The sequence below is a fragment of the Leopardus geoffroyi genome, chromosome B4 (genome assembly GCF_018350155.1).
Source record: "Leopardus geoffroyi isolate Oge1 chromosome B4, O.geoffroyi_Oge1_pat1.0, whole genome shotgun sequence".
Lineage (NCBI taxonomy): Eukaryota > Metazoa > Chordata > Mammalia > Carnivora > Felidae > Leopardus > Leopardus geoffroyi.
In genome coordinates this window covers 113,659,972-113,683,952 of record NC_059341.1, presented here as the reverse complement: position 1 = coordinate 113,683,952, position 23,981 = coordinate 113,659,972, and the positions used below count along the sequence as shown (strand labels likewise).

The 23,981-nt window shown below is 37.9% G+C and overlaps 1 protein-coding gene across 1 annotated transcript in view; it reads left to right on the top strand.

Moving 5' to 3' along the window:
• The first annotated feature begins 22,897 nt into the window (after positions 1-22,897).
• DCN (decorin) overlaps positions 22,898-23,981 on the top strand; it is a 43,643-nt gene continuing 42,559 nt past the window's right edge. Inside the window, exon 1 of the mRNA XM_045467070.1 lies at positions 22,898-23,316. The gene's annotated coding sequence lies outside the window, so the exon portion shown is untranslated. The remainder of the gene's footprint in view (positions 23,317-23,981) is intronic.

The window sequence follows — 23,981 nt, the reverse complement described above, 5'->3', positions numbered from 1 at the left end:
TGCATGTGATTAGTGATAAATATTTTCTTATGTATTCATTCAGAATGGCTTGAAAATTTTTGAGTCATCATCCAGGAAAAACACATACAGGGTAAATAAAGGTGGTATTAATAAATAGATGTTGTTTTCACAATTTCACAGTTATTTCTGAAGAAGTGAAATTTGAACATAGATGTTCTCCTGACTCCAGGAAAGCCTCACTTCAGATCAGGCGCATGCTATTTCTAGGTCTTTTAACATGAATTTTATGTTTTCAAAATCCTCAAATTAGGAGCGCCTTGGTGGCTCAGTCAGTTAAGCAACTGACTCTTGAAATCAAGAGCCTGCTTGAGATTCTGTCTCTCCCTCTCTCTCTGCCCTTCCCCTGCTTGCATTCTCTCTCTCTCTCAAATTAAAAAAACCCAGTTTTTTAATAAAAAAATAAAATCCTCAGTTTACAGATTTCCTTCTATTTGTTCATACAGGTAAAGTTTGTTTTCTCTTAACTAATCAATGAGCCTATTGGCAACAGACCCTCTATACCTTTTATTGTCCTCTATCAGAGAACACCCTTCTCCCCTGCATCATTCTGAAAGCTTTTACAGATTAACCAATTCAAACAAATGAGGAATGCCAAGGGTTACTTGTCCCAGAATAAGATTTTCTTTCATTTTTTTTTTTTTATTTATTTTTTTTTTTTAATTTTTTTTTTTTCAACGTTTATTTATTTTTGGGACAGAGAGAGACAGAGCATGAACGGGGGAGGGGCAGAGAGAGAGGGAGACACAGAATCGGAAACAGGCTCCAGGCTCTGAGCCATCAGCCCAGAGCCCGACGCGGGGCTCGAACTCACGGACCGCGAGATCGTGACCTGGCTGAAGTCGGACGCTTAACTGACTGCGCCACCCAGGCGCCCCAAGATTTTCTTTCATTTTAATAATGAGGGCGTATCCTCAATTTTATCTCGGCGTACCTGAAAACCCCAGCCTTTTATTTTTTGATGGGGCAATGAGTTGTCTTTATGGGCACGAGAAAATTGTATCTTTCCGCACTAGCACAAGGCTTGGTGAAGGACAAGTTGATGGGCAATCAGAAGGTGTTCATTTTAGGCAAGTGAGTTAGAAGAAGGGACACCTTTAGACAAACCCTAGTAGATCAAAGGCTGGATTTAAGCCCTCACTCACACCCAGGGGTATGTACTCGGAGACAGCACCTGCACTGCCCATAGGTGCCCAGGAGCCTCGTACAAAGTAGACCCTCAGGAAGTCATCCCTTTGCTTTGACTTCTGAAAGGACTTTTTAAAAAGTACTCTCCTCTTCTTTGGCAAAGAGCAGTTGCTATGGGCTCTTCAGCCGATAGCCCATTGAAAGGATGGATAGACGGCAGGTGATGATGCAAATGAGAAACAACACAAACACCACAGTAATTGCTCAGAGATAAGTGTCAGGATCTTTGATGAAACTTTATGTACCGTAAGGGCTGTGGACTAATACAAATAATCAGTTACTCTTGTGGAGCTTTTTATCATTTAGAAAAATCTTTTCCCTCTGGGGACTCATTATTTCACCAGATGATCATAACGACTGTAGGAGTTTCCTGATTTTTACAGAGTCAGACTATAAGTCACTTGCAGTATGCTGACCATGTTGAAGGTATGATGATGATTGTAATACAAAGCAGTAGTCAAAGGAAAGTTGAAAGGTTGAAAATGGGTAGATTGTGGAGTGTTATGTTCCTACCATTAGTGTTTCATTTTGTCTGGAAAGTATTCCCAAAGAAATGTAGGCAAACATTCAAACGTGGTAAATTCCACATAAGAATTCTGATTTTTCCACCAGACTGTTGGAAGTGAGCAGTAGCAACCCTTGTAGAAAAGGTGTGTGCCCTTTCAGTGGACACAACCTCTGCCACTAACTTCAAATATAGGTACGTGCATTTACAACCAGCAGGTTTCAAACAAAAAGAGGGTCTTGCCAGTGCCTTCTCTCTCTCATCTGGAAGTTGGGATTTTCCCTGATCATTTACCTAGTGTACATATATTTATTGAATGTCTACTATGTGCATTGTTTTAAGGCTGGGACAGAGCAATACACAAGACAGACAAAGTTCCTGCCCGCACAGAGCTTTCATTCTATTAGACAAGAGATCGTGATGGGGTTTAATAAGCTCGTCTATTTTGTTTCGGTGTAAAGACCATCTGTGATCATTTTGAAAGACAGTCACTCATTTAATACATTATGGTGTTTGGGGCTCTGTTGACGAGTTAGGTGTTCTAGGTGCTTTGACAAGCACACTGCATATCTTAATGACAGGAGAAAGCCCACAGTAACTCTCTTGAGGTCGGGGTGATTATGATCCTTATCTTAAGCACGATTTTACAAACAAAATCTCAGAAAGGAAATCTTGCCCATAGTTTGCAAGCTGTGAAGCAGTGAAGCCATGATTCATAAACAAGTCTGACGAACACAAAAGACATTCTTTCTTGTAGTAACTTGTGCTGCTAAAAGCAATTAGCTCAAGTGTCAACATTTTGCCTAGAAGCCATCTTGCCTCAAAGTACAAGTTAATTGGGTGAATTCACTATCTTTTTAGTTGGAGCCGTACATTTTTACTGTGGGTAGGTAACACAGGGTCCATTTTGCCAATATCCTCTTTTCCTTTCCATTTTTGAATTTTTTTGCAACCTGTTTTCTTGCCTTTCACTATCCAGTCCCAAGTCCAAGAGCCACTATTTTAGGGTTTTGTTACAGCAGCAGCACACTGCTATGAACTGCCTCTCTTGGTTAAGAGTTTACCTAGAGAATATATGCTTCAACACAGAAACTTTCCCCTTTTAACCATGTAAAACCAATGGACGTATATTTGTGGTGCCGAGAAGAGTGTAGGAAAACAGATATGAGACCAGATGAAATAATTTGAGTGGTTAAGGAACATTACACTCGGTAATATTAACCATATCACATTGAACATGTAGCTGTCAACAGATTCTGCTTTATTTGCATGAATGTGAGAATAATGAGGCCTTCAAGAAACTAATTGCTAAAACAGTATCTGGCTGAGCTGCTTTATGGCTACAGCAATTTCTTTTGTTCACGGACGGAAATTCTCATAAAGCAAATGAAATACTTTGTGATGCTCTTTTTCTTAAGAGCTAATGCTCTTTTTCTTAAGAATAAAAATAACTTTTGAATTCTCATCTTCTTCATCCACAGTATATAGATCAAGGAAATTTGTGTTTGTATGCTAAAAAACAAAAAGCTGCTGGAGTAATATTTACTGTTATCTTCAGGGTATAATTTAATTGCAAGTGAAAACATGAATGCATCCCTCCATATACATAAAATATGTGTCTCTCTGATTCATAGCCCCATATCCATACAAACATTCTGAGGAAATGTATTTCTTTTAGAGAACAACTAGGCCCATAATTACTTACAAAATGAAGCAGTAAGAAACGAAGACAATCAATTGATAAGAAATTTGGAAATGTTGAATTAACAGTTTCAAGAACATCTGTATAATGTTCCAAACAGTATTATAAAATATCTTAACAGATCAATTCTTACGTTTTCTCACTGAAAACTTGGAAAGTTTCAAACTGTAAATGTGCATGAATATATTTTCATATATTCATATGTATATGTGCATATATATATATATATATATACACACATTGATTCATATATGCTTTCATATATGAACATTAAGGCCCATCATCGGGACGAGCTGTATGGTAGGACCACTTAGCACTCCATTTGACATTCACAGCTTTTCAAATTTTGACTTCACCACTACCTCCAAATAATCTTGTACATATAATTTCAGAGATACATTGATGGAATTTAAATGAAATTATGATCATACTTCTTTAAAGACACAACTGATTTTGGGGTACCTGGGTGGCTTGGTCAGTTGAACATTCGACTTTAGCTCAAGACATGATCTCGAGGTTCCTGAGTTCAAGCTTCACATTGGGCTCAGTGCTATCAGTACAAAGCCCGATTGGGATCCTCTGTCCCCCTCTCTCTGACCCTCCCCAAATTGTGTTCTCAAAAATAAATAAATATTAAAAAAAAATTTTTAAAGATAAAAAAGAGACACAGCTGATTTCAAATCTTATTTTTATATATCTTAATACTAAAAGTGAAAATGAAAGAGATACTGGTTTCTACCAAACTTTTAAGAGACTGATAATATGGTCTTCTTTAGTGGAGGATTATTTTTTGAGAATACATATGTATAAGATCATTTATCCAGTTTTTAAATTGATTTGTATCACAGTCCCAAATTTCTATTCATTCATTCATTCATTCATTCAACAAACATTTATTTAGCATCTATAGGGGTACCCACTGTGCTGATACTAAAGATAATAGGGCAGGGGTGCCTGGGTGGCTCAGTCAGTTAAGCTACTGACTCTTAATTTTGGCTCAGGTCATGATCTTGCAGTTCATGAGTTTGGGCCTCACATCAGGCTCTGTGCTCATAGCACGGAGCCTGCTTTGGATCCTCTGTCTCCTTCTCAATGCCCTTCCCCCCCCACCTCTCTCTCTCTCTCGCTCTCGCTCTCTCAAAAATATAAATGTTAAAAAAAATTTTTTTAAGATAATAGTGCAACATTTTTATCCTCAAGAAATATACTAAATGCACTGTATTGTAAGGGGAGAAAGACATATAAACAAACAAACACAAATGTTATAGTTGATTTGAGAAAAGTCTGTCCTACATACATGACGTGAATGGCAAAAATGAATTAATAACTACTTCTAAGAATCAAGACAATGGCACAGATCAAGTTACACTTGAAACAGAATTTATATTTTATGTATGGTTTTTTTTTTTTTGGTGGTGGTGGGTTTTTTTTTTTGTTTGTGGGTTTATTTTTTTTGTTTTGTTTTGTTTTGTTTTTTTAAAGAGGGGGAGAGAGAGTGTGTCCAGCGTGGAGACTGACTTAGGGCTCAATCTCATAACAGTAAAATCATGACCTGAACTGAAATCAAGAGTTAAAACACTTAAGCCACTGAGCCACACAGGTACCCTGAGAAGTTATATTTTAAATGAATATTGAAACTTAAGTAAATTTCACTAATTCACAGAAGAGAAAACAAAGCATGAGCAATGAGCCAGGGGCTATGAAACAATATGATGCATTTGGGGTCCTCTAGGCTATTCACTATGGTTGATTTTCAGATAGGTCATGGAAAGACACATTAAAAGATGAGGCTGGAGACCTAGCAAGAACCTGCCATTGATCTTGTATTTGAGGTAGTGAGATTTGTTTCTGTATTGTTCAAGAAGATAGCCACAGCCATATGTGGTTGTTTATTTTTTTTTTTTAACGTTTATTTATTTTTGAGACAGAGAGAGACAGAGCATGAATGGGGGAGGGTCAGAGAGAGAGGGAGACACAGAATCTGAAACAGGCTCCAGGCTCTGAGCAGTCAGCACAGAGCCCGACGCGGAGCTCGAACTCACGGACCGGGAGATCATGACCTGAGCCGAAGTCGGACGCTTAACCGACTGAGCCACCCAGGTGCCCCCATATGTGGTTGTTTAAATTTAACTTCAATAAATTAAAATTAAATATAATTAGAATTAAATTGCACCATCATCTCAGCCACATTTCAAGTGCTTAATTGCCTCTATGTCTAGTGGCTGCTATTTGGGACAGTACAGATATCGATCATTTTTATCATTGTGGAAAATTCTACTGGACAGCACTATATCATTTACACTGGGAATCCCAAATTTTAATGCCTACAAAGGCCAGACATATAAAAAAATAAATGAAAATCTGACTATATATATATATATATATATCATGTAAAATGCCTATGGGACATCCCAGAGGGAATGTTCAGTAAAAAGAGGAATAGAAAATTATAGAGAGCAGAGCAAATGTCCAGACAGTAGTGCAGTGTTTTGTAAATAAAGGCTATTGACACACCAGCATGCACATTTATTTACGTAATGTCTATAGCTGCCTTTTGCTCTACAATGACAGAGCTAAATAATTACAAAAGAGACTTATGGCCCAGACATCAAAAAAAATTAATACCTGGACTTTTTCTTAGAAAAAGTTTTCTGACTCCTGCTCTAGAGCAAGAGATTAGTTTACTCCATAGTAAACACACATCGCTCAACCAAATGTGTGGGTTAAGCCCATTTATTCATTTATTTAATCAGTTTGAAAATATTATTTATTAAGAAGTATTTGTGTGCCAGGATTAGATTAACAAATGATACATGGAAATTCTTCAGGAAAAGGATGCATCTTTTAAAAGGATGCAGATATAATCATGATACGGGAAAGGACTTAATAATAAAGACTTTTTTTTTTTCCTCAAGACATCACAAGGAAAATCATACCAAGGCAAATATGTGAGTCCTTCCAGTTTTAACAGTCTTCAGTTTTGTTTAGGTTCATGCAAATTTTTACTGGAATGTTAGGTGATATTGGCTTCTCTGTCATTTCTTCTGGAGTAATTCAACTTAAATAATCAACAATCCAGAAATGTGAAAAGGATTCCAGACTGACATCTGAAAACTCCAAAAGAACTTCTAGCACAAGTAGGCCATTGATGCTGTGGTTTGAAGAGAGGACTGTTCCTGGCATAACTACAACTCCCATAAACTAGGTGACCATTCACCTATGCAATCACTCATTCATCCATCCATTTATTTAGCAAACATTCTTGAAGTGCCTACTGTTTACCAAGAACTGTTTTGACCTTGCAGATAAAAAAGAAAAATGAACAAAGAAAAACGATTCTAGGAACCAACATAGATATGAACCTAGCTGAGGAAATTATGTCTTATAGAGTTCTAAGGGAATATAATGGTAAAGTTTAAATAGCTGGTGGAAAATTGAACAATTTCATCAACTTCTATTTCTTTACCAAATCCCATTAAGATATCAATAAAAAGAGACTTTTTTAAAAAAAGTTTATTTTTGAGAGACAGAGCGTGCACGTGCGCGTGCTTGTGCAAGTGGGGGAGGGGGAGAGAGAAAGGAGGACAGAGGATCTGAAGCAGGCTTTGTGCTGACAGCAGCGAGCCCAATGTAAGGCTTGAACTGCGAGATCATGACCTGAGCCAAAGTCAGACGCTCAACTGACTGAACCACCCAGGCACCTCAAAAAGTCTTAAAAAATATATCAAAAAGGATGGTAAAAAGAGAAAATAAGACTGTGGCAATAGAACTTTGGAAGCCAGAAAGAAGGATAAAGCTCACTGACTTAAAAGAACTAAGACATTTCCAGTTTCAGCAACAATGTATAAGAATCTTGGAAGTAACTCCTGTTACAGTAAGAAAAAGCTGAACAAACTGAGCATCAGTGACCTTCTTGGACTCATAAGAAAATGGAGGTTGCAGGGCAAAATACTATACTGAAATCTGGCTAAACAGGTGAATTCACAGTCACAGCCGGAATGTGCTTAAGTGGAGCAGAAGCCACTGTAGCCATAAACTGACACAAACACATAAGTGGCACTTTTGAGCAGTCACTGAAGGCTGAATGTGTACTACCACGACAGTGAGAAACTCCTTGGTCTTCAATGTTAAGGCGACCTTACATTTTCAGGATTTTTGCCTCTGGAAACTCCATCAGGTTCTCAAGCTGAAGATCTGAGGAAGATCTTCTTGTGATTTTGGAATGGGAGAAGATGAGTAAATCCTATGTAATGTTCCTGGAATGTTCCCTGTAACAAAGATCTATTTCAGGGAAAAGGCTTGACCGGAGCCTTATCCCAGTTGGGGGAAGGGGGTTCCTACCACTCCAGCTTGTCCAGCCTTCATGTTGTACCAAAGCAAGTTTGGGGTTGGTGGGGGATGAGGCTATACCAGGGGACAGATGTGAAGGTCACAGCCCAGACATATAGGCACACTAAAAACTAAGATTTCATTGTGAGACTATTGAATGCCTCCCCCTTCCTTTTCATAACACAGTAAGCTCCATTATTGGGATGCTTGGGTAGCTCAATTCGTTAAGCAACCAATTCTTGATTTCAACTCAGGTCATGATCTCGTAGTTCCTGAGATCAAGCCCACGTAGGGCTCTGTGCTAACAATGCAGATCCTGCTTGGGATTTTCTTTCTCCCTCTCTCTTTGCCTATCTCTCGCTCTCTCTCTGTCTCTCTCTCCAAAACAAATAAATAAACTTAAACAAATAATGAGCTCCATTATAATAACAGTAGATTATTGTAAAAAGAGCTTCATGGCACTCCCTCTGAGGAAGGGTACTTAGGAAAATTCAAAGGCAAGTGAGGAGACAAGGGCATTAGAAGATTTTGAAACTTTTGTCACTTAAAGCCACAAAAAATACACAGTCCAATTCCTAAACATATTAATGCACATCCTCATGCTACAGGCCTATTGACCTCAGTTCTCACCTAATACAACATGCTTGGCTCTCAACAAAAAATTCTAAGGCAAGCTAAAAAGCAAGGAAAAATAAGAAACAAAGTAATCCTAACGTATATGTTAACGTATAACGTAGATGTTGGCATATTCGCAGGGGATTTTTAAAAACTTTGATACTGTGTGGCAGTTCTAATGGAAAAAATAGACAACATGAAAGAACAGTTGGGCAACAGTAGAGAGATGGAAACCCAGAGGAAAATTACAAAAGAAATGCTAGAAATCCCAAATTCATAACAGATACAAAGAATGCCCGTGACACGTGCATTAGTAAATTAGATATAAGACATGTCTGAAGAAAGAATCAGTGAGCTTGAAGACAGATCAATAGAAACTTCACAAACTGGCATTTGAAGAGAAAGAGACAATGAGAAAAAACAAAACAACAAAACAAAACGAAACAAAACCCAGAACATCCCCAAACTGTAGAATAATGTCAAAGGATATAACATACTCATAATTGTAATAGCAGAAAAAGAAAGAAAACGTTGATGTTATAATGGCTGAAAGTCTTCCAAAATTTATAATAGATGCCAAACCACAGATCCAGGAAGGTCAGAAAACACTAAGCAGGATCCACACCAGAACACAACATCAAGGCAATTTGTATTTAGAACCTCTCTCCCACCTCCCCAAAAGAGAGAGACAAAAAAATTTCCCCAGAGGGGAACAAATGTACTTATCTATAGAGGAACAAGTATATAGTGGACTTCTTTTTATAAGAAATCATGTAAGGAAGAACAAGGTGGGATGAATTGAAAATGTTGAAAGGAAAGAAATAAGTACCAGCCAGGAATTCTATATCTGGAAAAATTATCCTTCAAAGTGAAAGATAAATAAAAACTTCCTTAGACAAAAACTGAAGAAATTTATTGCCAGCATACCTGTATGCACACACAAAAATATGTCAAAAGATTTCTTTAGGCAGAAGGAAAATGATATAAGCCACAAACTTGGATCTACCTAAAGAAGGCTGTCAGAGGAAAAAATAAAGACAGACAAAATAAAAATATTTTATTTTTTATTCTTATTTTATATAAAATATAACTTTTATAAAGTCATAATAGCTGGGTGCCCGAGTGGCTCAGTCAGTTAAGCATCTGACGCTGGTGGTTTCAGCTCAGGTCGTGACCTGACAGTTTGTGAGTTTGAGCCCCACGTAGGGCTCTGCACTATAAGTGCATGGCCTGCTTGGGAATCTCTCTCTCCCTCTCTTTGTCCTTCCCCCACTTACTAAATAAATAAATAAATAGATAAATAAATAAATAAAGTAAATAAATGTATTTAAAAAAACAGACAAAGCAGAAAAAGGGAAAAAAGAAAGAAGGAACAAGTTCGGCAAATAGAACAAAGTTACAAACATGTTAGATATTAACCAAACTAGGTCAAGAATAGTTCTCCATGTGAATGGTCAAAACACCAATTAAAATTCAGAAACTGTCAGAATGGATAAAAAAGCAAGGCCCAACTTCACATTGTCTCACAGAAACCAACTTTAAAAACAAAGTCTCAGATTGGTTAAAAGGGATAGAGCAAAATACGCTAACAATAAGCAAAATAAAACTAAAGAAGTTGTATTAATTCCAAACAAAACATACTTCAGAGCAAGGAAACTTACAATGGATAAATGAGCATCACATCATGATAAAGAAGTAAATTTTAATTTATCTTAAATGTGTACGTACCTAACAACAAAGTGCCAAGTCAAGTTAGACAAAAGCTGATAACATTGAAGGCAGGTATGAACAAATTCACCACTAAAGTTGATGCCTTCAACACTACTCTTTCAGTAAGTAATAGATCAAGCAGAAAATTGGAATATATATAACCTGGATATCACTATCAATCAACTTGATCTAACTGATATTTATGGAATGCTCCAACCAATGACAGCAGAGGACACATCCTTCGCCCGCTTGCACAGAACAGTCATCAGGATTGAACACATGCTGGGACATAAAATATGCCTTAACCAAGTTAATAGATTAGAAAACATACAAGGTATGTTCTCAAACTCCGTGGAAATAAGAGATAGTGGTCAAAACCCCAAATGTTTGAAATTAGACAAGATACTTTTAAATAACTTTTGGGTGTAAGAAGACGAGTGTTTGGGTCAAAGAAGAGAAAGTTTCATTTGAAGCAAATGAAAATGAGAATACAAATTATCAAAATTTGTGGAATACCATAAAAACGGTGGTAAGAAGGAATTTATAGCAATAAGTGCATATGTTACAAAAGAAGAAAGATCTGTAGCCAATTTCATCTTAAAAACTAGACAAAATTCAAAAAAATTAATCTTATAGGGGTGCCTGGGTGGCTCAGTTGGTTAAGCATCAGACTCTTGATTTCAGCTCAGGTCATGATCTCACGATTCATGAGATTGATCCCTGTGTCAGGCTCTGTGCTGATAGCATGGAGCTTACCTGGGATTCTCTCTCTCTCTCTCTCTCTGCCCATCCCCTGTTCTCTCTTGCTCTCTCTCAAAATAAATAAATAAACATTAAAAAATTTATCTTATGAAGAGCCAAAGTTTTAAAAAATGACATGGTACCTCTAATTTTTATATGCCTGTAATGATCTGGCTTTAGAGCTATTTGTAAATATGAGAAATTGGAGTACAGTGTGTTATAAACTCAATGTTTGTATTCCCCCCAAATTCATATATTGAAATCTGATCCTCAGTGTGAAGGTATTTGGAGGCAGGGACTTTGAGAGGTAGTTATGTCATGAGGGTTGGGCCCTCATGAGTGGGATTCACGCTCCTATAAAAGAGGCCCGAGCGAAGGTGCCGTGTGAGATTATAGCAAAAAGACGATGGTCTCTGAACCAGGAAGCAGGAGCTCACCAAACACGGAATCTGCCAACGCCTGTTCCTGGACTTCCCAGCCTCCAGAACTGTGAGAAAAAAATACCTTGTTTGTAAGCCACACAGTGTCTGGTATTCTATTGTAATGGCCGGTACGGACCGAGACACCACGTTTTCTTCACAGATGTCCTAGGAAATGACTGTTGGACACTGTTAGATTTTTATGGGCCTTTTTCTTAGGGATGGGATCACGTGAACATAAAATGTCAGTATTGCCCTGGTTGCAAAGGGGTTTGGGGGAGAATCAGCCACCACTTTCCTCAACCTTCACATGGTAGCATGTTTGAAAACCCCTAGATTAAGTTATAATTCATCACACTTTATAACAAAATCAAAAATATAGTCCACTTAGCATTTCTAGCCTCTCAACAATATATAAACAGTTACGTATGAGTCTATTAGCCCATTTCATGACTTTTATATACTATTAATCCATTGTATTTTGTTTAGGGACTTGTGCCAAATGTCTAGTGGTTTAGTTTCGATGATTTAACAATTATGGAGCAACCATATGACTGATACATCAGGAATGATGAAGTTGAAAAGACATGGCCCCTACATTTAACCAACTCATAGTATAGCGAGATAAACAATTACAAAGACCTTTTCAAAGGAATGGAAAATACTATGAACTCTCTCTCTTTTTTTTTTTTTTGAATTTAGTTATTTACTTTGGGAGAGAGAATGAGGAAGGGGCAGAGAGATAAGGAGAGAGAAAGAATTCCAAGCAGGCTCCACACTGTTGGCACAAGGCCTGACGTCGGGCTCAAACCCATGAGCCGTGAGATCATGACCTGAGCCAAAGATGGACACTTAACTGACTGAGCCACAAAGGTGCCCCATGTGAGCTTGATTCATGTGAAAACATAGCTTGTTTTTCCCTACATGATAGGGCTGGAAGCCCTTGTGCCTGCTGTCATGGGCCACAGACCATCGCCCAGATCTCCTCAGCAGAGATTGAGACACTCACCTTCTAGCTGCCAGAATTTTTGAAGACTGACAGTTCACAGCAGGGTCCCATTGGTGAAGGGAGCTACCTTGCCTAATGTTTAGCCCCTTCCCAGGGATGATTCCTCTGGCCGATGTTGGGGAGCGGAAGTTCAGCTGCCTTGCCAAAGGAATTCAAGTTAAGTCTCAAGTCCTTTCAGCTTCAGAGCTTCCTGCCTGACCAGCTGAGGCTGAGGTTGTCACTGCAACGCAGTACCAATGCTCCATATGTCTCATCCTGCTTCCTCTCTGCCTTACAAGGGTTATTTCTGAGAGCTTTCTCCAGTCAACCTCTGGAAAGAAAGCTTTGGCTCAGAATCTGCTTCCTGGTGAACCTGACCTGAGATATCTCTGACTATAGGCACACATAAGCGTCCCAAGTGTCAAGGAAAATCCTGAGGGGACAGACTGGACACAGGATTAGGCATTAATTAAGGGAATCGGTTAGGAAAGATCTAATGTGGGATTTATAGGGTATTAGAAGATCCTTGAGACTTAGACTACTGACACCTGCTCCAATAACTTCACCCAGTAAAAGCAGAGTGGCTGATCAGCCCGGGACCCATTTAGAGTAGTTTTAACACATAGAAAATAAGATTATCGTAGCCCTTACACTGCTGCTATTGGGAGTCTCTGTGCCATTTCAGAAACATGAAGAACTAAGGATATATTTCCCACCTGATTCCAACAAACTAAAGCAGCCTTAGGTGGGAAGCTCCCAAATGTATATGCCTGACATCTATTATGGACTAATCATTACTAACATTAAATTAAATATAAAATATTGGAATTTGGTTTTTAAAGTCTTGGATTAGGGGTTATTAAATATTTCCCAAGGAGTAAAACCTCTGCCATTGATAACAGGCAACGCTATTTTAGATGATCCATTGATGAACAGTTTTATTAGAATAATTTCATATTTCCTTAAGCATGTAACAGAAAATACAACTACCATACAATGATGTGGTTTTTTAGATTTTGTTATTGTTTAGAACAATAACCATTAAGTAAATAAGGAATGATCAATAAGTAACATACATAATCATGGAGGAAAACAGGAGATGATAAAAACTTACGCTATTGGTCATCAGCTGACTGAATTTTGAGGGTTACTAACTTATGGGGGAAATGGCAGTGGTAACGGAAAGTTGTAGTGTGGAAAAGCTTGGGCTTGGAAATGGAAGTGGAGAGACACATAAGAAAAATTTAGACAGATGTGATTTTGCTATTCTATGTGTGAGTGCCTGGGTGTCATCTGTGGGGCTTTGAAGAACAAACAGGGATGGTGATGTCTCAACTCTGCAGTAAGGCAGGGAAGCTGGAAGGGCTGAGCTCCTCAAAATTACCCCTCCGAAATGGTACTTGGCTTAGGTGGCACTTTGACTTGATCCTCTGCCAATCTAAGGGGACTTTGTCAGCAAAGACAGCTTCTTCTAGTTGTTTAAGGGCAGGTAACACGGAAGAAATGAATGTGGGTGCCTTGGGGTTTGTGGAACCTTAGGTCCTAAGGGCTAATTTTCAACAACTATTTACCTTGTCCCACTATGTGCCGTACCTGTTTGAAGCATAAGAGACAGAGCAGTAAACAAAAGAAGCACATATCCCTGCCCCAGTGGAGCTTTCATTCCGGTACCCATACCCTGGATGTGGGTATACATTAAGTATGTATACATTAAGTTATACATAAGTTATACATTAGTATACATTAAGTTTGTGGTGAACTACATTATGGCTCTTAAATGATCACTGAAAGAAGCTTCACATCTCCCGAGGTACCTTTGGTCTAATACTGATTTTTTTTTCCCTCAAAATCTTTATATGATGCTTAAATTATTTCTCTTGTTTGAATTAAACATTTAAGTGGTTAGTTGTTAATTTCAACATACTCAATATTTTGAAAGCGCTTTACAGAAATAGATGCCATTCTTTCAGAAAAAACGTGTTTTTAGTACTTTCCTCAAAACAGCCAGCTTGTGTAGAAAATATTTCTAGCAAGACCAAGGTTTATTTGACTATGCTAAGTTAGTCTAACTGTATTTTATAATCACAAAACATGGCCTTATATTCCTGGTTTCACAGAACTGCTGTGACAAGACACAGATACTTTACTGAAGCTCGGTTATCAAGACTGAGCAGAGAACTGAAAATAAATGCCTGGTGATAAGGAGTTAGTACCATCATTCCAAATGCATTAGCTGGTCTTCAGATTATGTCCTCAACGCTTGTAAACAAACACTTGGTGACACTAAAACTTTCTGGGTGAATTGCTTTCTATAGACAATCTGTGTATTTTAATTGTTATGCTCAGTTTGGTAATGATTTTAATTAAAAATGTGAGGTGTCTTTCAGTTTCCTCTATGACATAAACATAGCAAGCCCCCAGGCCCAATGACTAGGATTTATTGGTTGAGACCAGGGATGTTCTCCAAGAAGAAACCCTTTCTTTTGAAGAAGCCCTTGTGATAATTTCCTTACATTAACTATCTTCTCACTTAAATATATACATAGTTTTAAACAAGCAAACAAAAAAAAAAGAAAGCTTTTTTTTCTAAATTAAAAATTTATTGTATGATTTTACTTAAATGAGGTATCTAGAATAGACAAATCTATGGGGATTGTAAAATAGGGTTTACTGAGGACAAAGGGGAGAAAGAAATGAGTTATGGTTTAGTGGGTACAGAGTTTCTGTGTGGGATGATAAAAAGTTCTGGAAATGGAGAGTAGTGGTGGATGCATTGTAAATGTACTTAATGCCCCCAAATTGAACATTTAAAATATAAAGTGATAACATGTTATGTATATTTTTACCACACACGCGCGCGCACACACACACACACACACACACAAATACACACACAGCCTTTGAAACCACCAGATCTGCAAAGGCATCACTAAATACTTCCTAGTGTAATGTGGGTGTCACCATGTATGAAAACATTCCAGCTAGCCACCATCAAGATCTGCAGCTGATGAGGTTTTTTTTTTGGGGGGGGTGACAGTGGGGTTTGTGGGTCCAGAGTCGACAACCAAGAAAGAATTCTTGAAGGTGTCTTTGGTGCAAAAAGGTGATTTGATTGAAACACAGGGACAGGACCCATAGGCAGAAAGAGCTGCCCAGGGACCATGAGGAAAGACTGGTTATATACTATGGGGTTGGGGGAGGTAAAGTCCAGGGGAAGTTTCCAGTGAGATTTTCATATGCTAAAGAAGACTTCAACCATAGTGGAAGCCTAGCTATTGCCAGGCTAAAGTTGCTTTTCCCTCTAGCCAAGCATTAACATTAAGACAGTAAAGGAGTTCCTGGAGAAACATTTTACTCTGCCTGCCTCAAGTATTTGTCAATGGGCTTCAGGTTATAAGGAAATTTAGTTCTATCTGCCATCTCCTTCTTTGTTTCCCACATTACTACGGAAGGGTGATGGAGACTTAGGTCCTGCAGGATGATGATTTCTATCAGTTAGCCATTTGTTTTTCCCCTTTCCTTTGTTCTTGGGCAGCCAGGAGTGCCTGAGGAATATCACACATATCCCGCCTGGGTGGGGGGGTTTGGGGTGGTGTTTGCGGCCTGTCAGCTTGCCTTATGCTCCCTCATCACAACTACATGAAAAAAAAAAAAAAAAGCTCAGTATTTCCTATAATCTCTCAGCAGCTTTTGCTATGTGGTTTTACTCTCATCAGAGAGGCACATAATGTTCTTATCATTCAGAAGTTTACCAAATCACCTATTTAAAGTGCTGCTTTGATAACACAAACTTCTATGGTTGTTGGCCTATGGGAAGAATTAAATGCTCTGTTTCTGGTTAGATTTCGTATTGTTTCAGACCATGAGTAATGCTAGGGAAGTTACTGAAAATGGCCTCCAGGAATGAAGATGTTTCATGAGAAGCCAACCTTTTGATGAAGAAAGCTCCAAAGAGATTTAAACCCGATACACCAAATGTGATCGTGCCTCAATTTTCTTTTTTATCCCCATAGACTCATAATTATAAAGGAAGTGCTCATATTGGTGATTTAATCCTTTTATAAATGATATGCTTAGACATCATTCTATTAAAAATGAGCATATAAATCATTTGTGAAGAGTAATATTTCCTCAAGTATTTGAAGTGGATTTATTCAAAATACAGGATTGTTTCCAAATATAAAAGCTCTCATATGATTTAAATGGGAAAGCATGTTTCACTTTGTTTGTCATGTTAATGTATATCTGCATCAAAAAATTCATCTAATGAATTATTAAAGAAATAACCTCAGCAAGGCAAATTACAAGGAATGAATTATTGCTATTACCGGGACAACTTGAATCAAATCAAATAGTTCTTAAGGGACTATAACCATCTCAGAAACAAGTTCCTAAACTAAGTCATTATTGTACAGTACAGACATTAGACAACACTTTTCATGCGTTTGCCTACTTAAATTCTGGAGGGCTCTATTCTGTGGCAGAGCATTTACTTTTCCTAGGATACAGGGTAAATAGAAAGGAGAATATTTACAGACCAAATAGGTGCCACACAGCCAATACACATTGCACAGACATGACCTGCATTTGAGTGCTCCAAACTAAACAGGACAGAACTTTCAGGCTGGAGTACGAATGAAAAACAAGACGAAGAAGAAAATGATCTCTTAGAGTCCTCAGCCCATTCTAACATTTTCATTACTTGACATAAACTCACAGAGCTTCTCCTCCATGGTTCTGTTCTACCCTCTTTACAAATATAGACTCATTGTATCAAGCTGTGAAATAAGGTGTGATCAGGAATGGGGAAACCGCCTGAGGTCACACAGATAATCAGTGGCAGAGCAGAGAATCAAACCTGAGTCGTCTGTCTGGCCTCAGAGTCTGTGTACTCAATGATCACATGATGTATGCTACCTCCCTGAAAAATGAAGTGGTCTCTGTTGAAAGTAATTACAAATACAGGGTGTTCTTTGTTTCTGCAATTCAGGCATTGCACATTATTTGATTCAATCTTACCTTGGGCTTGAACTCAACTTTCATCCTCATCTAGTATATTTTCCTTTGTTTGGAAAGGAAGCATAGCATTGCCAAAGGAGTGCTTCAGTGGGTTTATGGTAGCAAGCCTTGTTTCCAGTAGCACCAGTCAATTAGTAAGTAAACAGGCAGGAGCTCGGCCAGGAGGTGGTCTTCCAGGAAACTGGAAGGTCTGGCTTTTATCTCTCTCTTTTGTAGTTTCCACTCACTCCCAAGATGCACATCTCCTGAGCTGGTGTCCTCTGTAAAATGTCAACAATTCTGCCTTCGCTCAGTATGGGAAGCCTTCATTCAACATGAAGTCTTACCCTGTGTGAGACTTCGCAGGGAAAGATTCTACATTAATCTTTCCTTTTTTTAAGCCCATAATTCAGATTGCATGATTTCTCTTTAATTTCTCACACTAGAGTCACCATCAAGGCTACAAATCATTTTCGTACCCTAAAAGTTGAATTCATATAAGATGGTCAATTCCTTATGAGTTTTGCAGACATCCAGAGCTTTACGTAGCTTTATTTTGATTGTGACTCTTCTCCATTTAAAGAATGTTCTCCCAGGAGAGAAAGATGCCTGTAAAGAAGTTGACTCTGTCTTTGCTTACATGACAAAAGCATCTGGTTAGGATGGCAGAGAACAGGGAGGGGAGGGCATGGCTTCTTCAAGCCTCAGCTCTGTGCTTTTAGAATTGATTATGCGAGGGGCATCTAGGTGGTTCAGTCAGTAGAACATGTGACTTTTGATCTTGGGGTTGTGAGTTCCAGCCCCACATTGGGTGTAGGGATCACTTAAAAATACAATCTTACAAAAATTGATAACAAGAATTGATTATAATAGTGCCTGAATGATAGGGTTATCATGAGTCTTACCTGAGATAATGCATTGAAAGAACACAACCAAGAACCGGTGCTCCAAACATTCATCCTTAATATATCACAGCAGCTTCCTGGGCAGTGGGCCTATTTTCACCATGTCCATCTGCTTGTTACTAAGGTATTAATACATGAAGACTAAAGCAAGAACTTCCTTACTAGTTTCCTTGATTCTAGTTTCACCACCCTGCAGAAACTTGTTAGCGTTTATTTGCTAAAATAAAACTTTCATCATGGTATTATATATATACTACCTCATCCAAATACCTTTGATAACATCCAGCTGACAACACATTAATTGGTAGATATTAACCACCAAGTGTGTTTGGTGAGCAAATGAATGGGTAAACGAGTGCCCTATGGGAGACTTTCAAGTCTTTTCACAAACCCTACCTTCATTTCTTACTTCAGCTCCTGTTAGTTATGACCATAAACAGGGACATTCATTTACTGCGTGACTTCAACATGTCAGACACCATGGCAGTTGTTGAATATTCAAGGATGACAAAAGGGCCCATGGCTTCTTTGAAAGAAAACATCCACTTAAGCCCCATTGATTTATTTATTGTCTCTCGCCTTCCCATTGCCAAGATTTTGATAGCGTTGTTCTGTCAGACTAAAAAGCTCTCTCTCTTCTTTCACATTCTTTTTGGCCTTCAGGATTCAGCTCAAATTGTACCTTGTTCTCCATAAACACTTACCTAACTATCCATGTGTAAAATGATCTCTCCCCCACCCCTCCTCTGCCTTTCTAAGACCATTATTTTTTATTATATCATACTTTACTTTGCCTAGGAATTATAATTATATAATGCATTATCAGTTTCATGGTATGATAACTCTAAAATGCTATTAAATATATATATTTAAATAAATATATATTCAATATATATAGGTAGATTATGTCCTATCTCCTTACCGATGTGAGTTCTTTAAGGTCATGCCTTTCACGTTGCCCTTTTTATTTCCTGGTATCTTCCATAGCACCTAGTATTAATATTTTCTCACATGGTGATCCCTCAGTCAGTATTTGCTGGTTGATTGATCAATTATTTGCTAAGTTATGGGAAATTTCCTATGTAACAGAAAGGTATGTTCTTTGTTCACACTACCAGATATTTAATCAATGTTGACTTGTTGTTTCAGTACAAACTACTTAATTTATGAAAACAATAAAAATCCCTTGACTGCCATTGATAAATGAGATGCTCCTGAGTGTTCAAGAAAAGAGGCAGAGAATTCAGGAATTGAATACGTCCCTGTGGTAAAAGAGAGCTACATATCTCCATAATTTTTCCCTATCGTCATTCATAACTTTCCATGTCCCATCTTTATTCCTATTACTGCTTCATTGCTCAAGTAGAGATTCTTCACCTAGAGTCTCTGGATCTTTATGAAGTCCATGAATACCTTTCAGCAGGACATAGAACCCAGATAGATGTTATACCTAAGGCAAAGCAGACAGTTATTTAGCTGTATGTACTAACCTACTTTAAACCTCCCTGCAAACCTATGAAGTAGGTAATACTATGCTTATCTACATTTTATAGATTAAAAACCTGAGTGTCAGAGAGGTTCGGTTATTTATACAAGGCACAAGTACACTGAACATGATGGTGAGGGGTCTGGGGAGTGGAGGCTTGTGGGAAAGAAAGATGGCCAAGGTCATAGTTTTCTACTACCAGATTGTGTTTCAAGCCACCCGGCATTCAAGGCTGTCCTGAACTTCACCTGAGGCTTCTTTCTTGGCTAAAGAAAAAATACCTGTCCTGGGTGACAAAATAAAGCACCAGACAATCCATTCCAGCCCCTGACCTGACTTTGAAGAGTCAGTCTAAGAATAAACCAGTCACATCAGGTTTGTGAAGATAACCACTTGTTTCCAGACCTCTTAGAAAATAAAAGGGTGTCCAAAGGAGACCTTTCTAAATTCTGGCATGTTTCACATCTTTAATATACAGGTACAATTTAAATCACTTGTATTTGATGTTGGTGAGGAAGAGTGACTAGCCTTGAAATGAACTTTGACAACATGTAGAATATAGTTACCCTGTTAACTAGTGGGTTGTCAGTAGAAATCATAGTTTAAGTGTCTTTAACAGCAGATGTGGTATGTGCTCTGAATTTGAATATTTCAAATAATTATAAGGCAGCCAAGGTTTCAGTAAACCCTACCCCCAAGCATTCCAAGCCAGGGTAAGTTTCGGCTGCCTGCACAAGCACTACTTCTAGCCTCAAAAGTGTTCCATTTCCCACTAGATTGCAAGATACCTGGATTCTGATGATAGCCCTGTGGCATCTTTGTGACTTAACTGCATATGACTTTATTGTGTCTTAGTGTCTCCTACCTAAAAGTGGGTGTGACAGTATGCAACTTAACATCTAATTAAACAACAAATTTTATATTTTAAAATGTTTATTTATATATTTCTGACATAGAGAAAGAGAGAGAGAGAGATCTTGTGAATGTACAAGGGACAGAGAGGGAGAGGGAGAATCCAAAGCAGGCTCCATGCTGTCAGCATAGAGCCTGACGTGGGGCTCAATCTCACCATGGTGAAATCATGACCTGAGCCAAAACCAAGAGTCAGATGCTTAACCGACTGAGCCACCCAGGCACCCTAGAACAGATTTTAAATCAGACGATGTTGGTAAAATCCTTGGGGTTTTAGAAGTGGGGTTCTTACTGAAATTTAAAAAAAAAGAGGAAAGATTTGTTCTTGCACAAATGCAAAGCGTAGAAAGAATTGTAACTTGGTCACAGATCTTAAACTAGTCTGCAAAGACATGTTGCCCAAGAATTTTGCTAATTAGTTTTTCATATCTTAAGAGTTTGATCTTTCTTAAAATCTAGTCCAATAATGGAAAGCTAGATTAGGTTCAAGAAGAATGGGGTATTAGTTTCTGTTGTGCTTCTTACCAGCTCTGTGAACTTGGGCAGATCATTGGACTTCTGTTTTTTAATCTGTAAAATGGAAAGAGTAAAGACGATTTCCCTTGCTCATCTCAAAGGATTGCTGTGACGTACATCAGAACAAAAAAAGCTAACATTTATGGAGAGTTTAATTAGCTGGGACATGTTCTGAGTTGTATGCTTTATGTATATTGCTTTATTTAGTTTTCTTGCCAATGTTTCTCTCCAATTTGAGTTAGGTAATAATTTTTACCTATCATACAGATATGGGAACTGAGACTCAGATGTTAAATATTGTCTGAATTCATACACTTACCAACAGAAGAAAGAACCCAGATGTGAACCATAACCAAAATGTCTCTGCTTTATGAAAGTATCTACATATCGAGATAATGTGTTGTCTTTTTCATTGCCTTTCCTACTTCTTCTTAATATCCTTATCCTCCCACCCCTTTCTCTCTCTTCAGCAACAATTATTGCCATTATTCATTATATACTCTGTGGTAGGGTTGAGTTTTGATAAGGAGCAAACCAGGACTGGGCAAAACAATAATCATGGTGGAATCCATAGCCAAAGGTCTGACTGACTTTATGTGGTCATTGACCAAGTGTTTCTTGAGAATTTACTGTATACCATGACTGTGCTTGGGTGCCAGCACTCTACAAAAGAAAATGATGTGCTCCCTCCCTTGGGGTAAGACACATACATAAAAAGCTACAATACAAAGAAGAAGGGATTACCTGTCATATGAAAGAAATAGATACAAGAGGAGTTCAAGAGGAAAATGTAATTGATTCCACATAAGGGGATCATAAGGGGACTTTGCACCAATGTCCAGGGAAAATAATTCTTGGCTTTTTTTTTTAAATGATCCAAATAACTGGGTATGTGGTTATTAGATGTCAAAGAGAGGAGGTGTTGGGCAGGGAGTTGTAAAATTAAGGGAGGCTGGTCTTGGGAAACAAGGAAAAATATCATGTGACAGCACCCCTCCCCTCCTTTAGATATCCACTCAGGAATTTAATTCCTTCAAGTTTCATTAAGGCAGAAGTATTTACTGTAGAATTGTGTAGTTGGATGGCTAGAGGAGGGGAGGGGAAGGTGGAGGAGGGGAGGGTTAACCTCTCATGTTTCACAGATGTGGATTTCAAGTTTCCACCTGGTAACAGCCTAGGGGCCATGGCATAAAGATACAAGTCAAAACATAGAGACACAGAGGAAAAGAATTAAAGAGCATCCAGCAAGGGAATTAAGAAAAACTCAAAAAAGCTTTCCAGTGGCTAAATAAATATCTTTCCTTGTGTTTACATTTCCTTTTTGCTATTTACTGAAATTTGAAAAGAGCCATAGACTCTGTTGCCTTTTCAAAATTCTGGATTATATAAAAGTGTGGTCCATGAAAATCAAAATTTTCATATACAGGCTAAATTAAAATGAAACCCATTTCTGGCATCTATGTGTTTTATTTAGAAAAATAAAAAGAAACCTAAAGGCTGGTAAACAACAAGAGAGATTATAAACTATGAGTAAGGAAATAATAATAACGTGATATTCTTTTCATAAAAAATCATGACTTTTTTCCAGGACACTAGAAATATGTTCAAAATACACAGGAAAACTCCACAGCTGAGTACTTGAATTTGCGCAAACAGCCCAAGGCAAGTAAGAATCTGAATGAAAATTTTCACATAAATCTACTCATTTATTTCTGCAGACCACATTTAAAATAACTACAAGATTAATTTCATTCCATTTGCTGGATTTACACATCCTGATAGCAAGAAAAACTGTCATTTTGGAAGTATAAATGCTTCTTATAAACAAGACTAGAAAGGGTGGCTAGTGCAGTGAGGTTGGGGGTGGGGAAGCAAACCCTTTAGCTACAATGTTTTAGGGAAATGAATCCACACAATAAACAAATTTCAAATCAAGTTGCCCCTCTCTACCACATAAGCAGTTTAGAATCTTAAGCAGATGCAAAAGGAATAAAGCAAATGGGGAGAAAAAAGGTCGATAAACTTTCTGGCTGCAATACAAGAGACATATCATTACCATATGATCTAATGTGGGTGTCAGCCGGATTGTGTTCATTGAGGGAAACCTTATTTTTTAACCGTGCTATGGAGTAGAAGCAGGAGGTTTTCAACCTAGTGACAGTCACAGAGCAGCACCTACCCCCTCCTCCTTTCCACACCTGCAAACTCTTTTGCTGGGGCTGAATATTTAGTGTAATTACATCTCAGCTTTGAGGGCTCCTGTGGCAAATCCCCGGATTAAAAGGTATGGTTTTCAATAATTGTCCTGAACTCTGCTACAGACTAATAAAACTTCGATCAAGTTGAGAGCAAAAAGGAATTGTTTGGTGAGAAAAAGGAGAGAAAAAAAAATCGTGCTAAACTTTTGATAATCTTTATGCAGCATTTTAAACAAGTATTGCTTGAAGACAGAAGTTAAATATTTGGTAAAATGGTTGAATGCATTGTTTTAGTTCTTTCTGTTCTTGCAAAGATGTTTATTAAAAAAAACTGTAACCTAACACCATGAGTATCTATATTGATATATTTTGTATTTGTACTAATGAAATGTTTTACCTCTTTAGAAAGTATTTATAAAAAAGTATTCTAGATCAGCATCGAATTTGTAGTTGGGTTATATGTATGTATTTAAGGATTTAGTCCCCTCCTGAATTCTTGCATATGTTCAGAACTTTTAAAACCTCAGTGATGTGAACTCTGGTGATGAGCTGCAGAAGTTAAATGTATATTTCTACAACCTAGAAAAGAACAGAAATTATCATCACAGAGGTGAAAATAAATATTGCAAATATTATGCTGTGTATTAAAGAAAATCTCACAGTTAGCTACATAATTCCTTACAGGGAAAGATAAGACCCAGTCAGTATTCTCAATGCAAATGAAATTGTATTGTAAGATACATCACTAGGG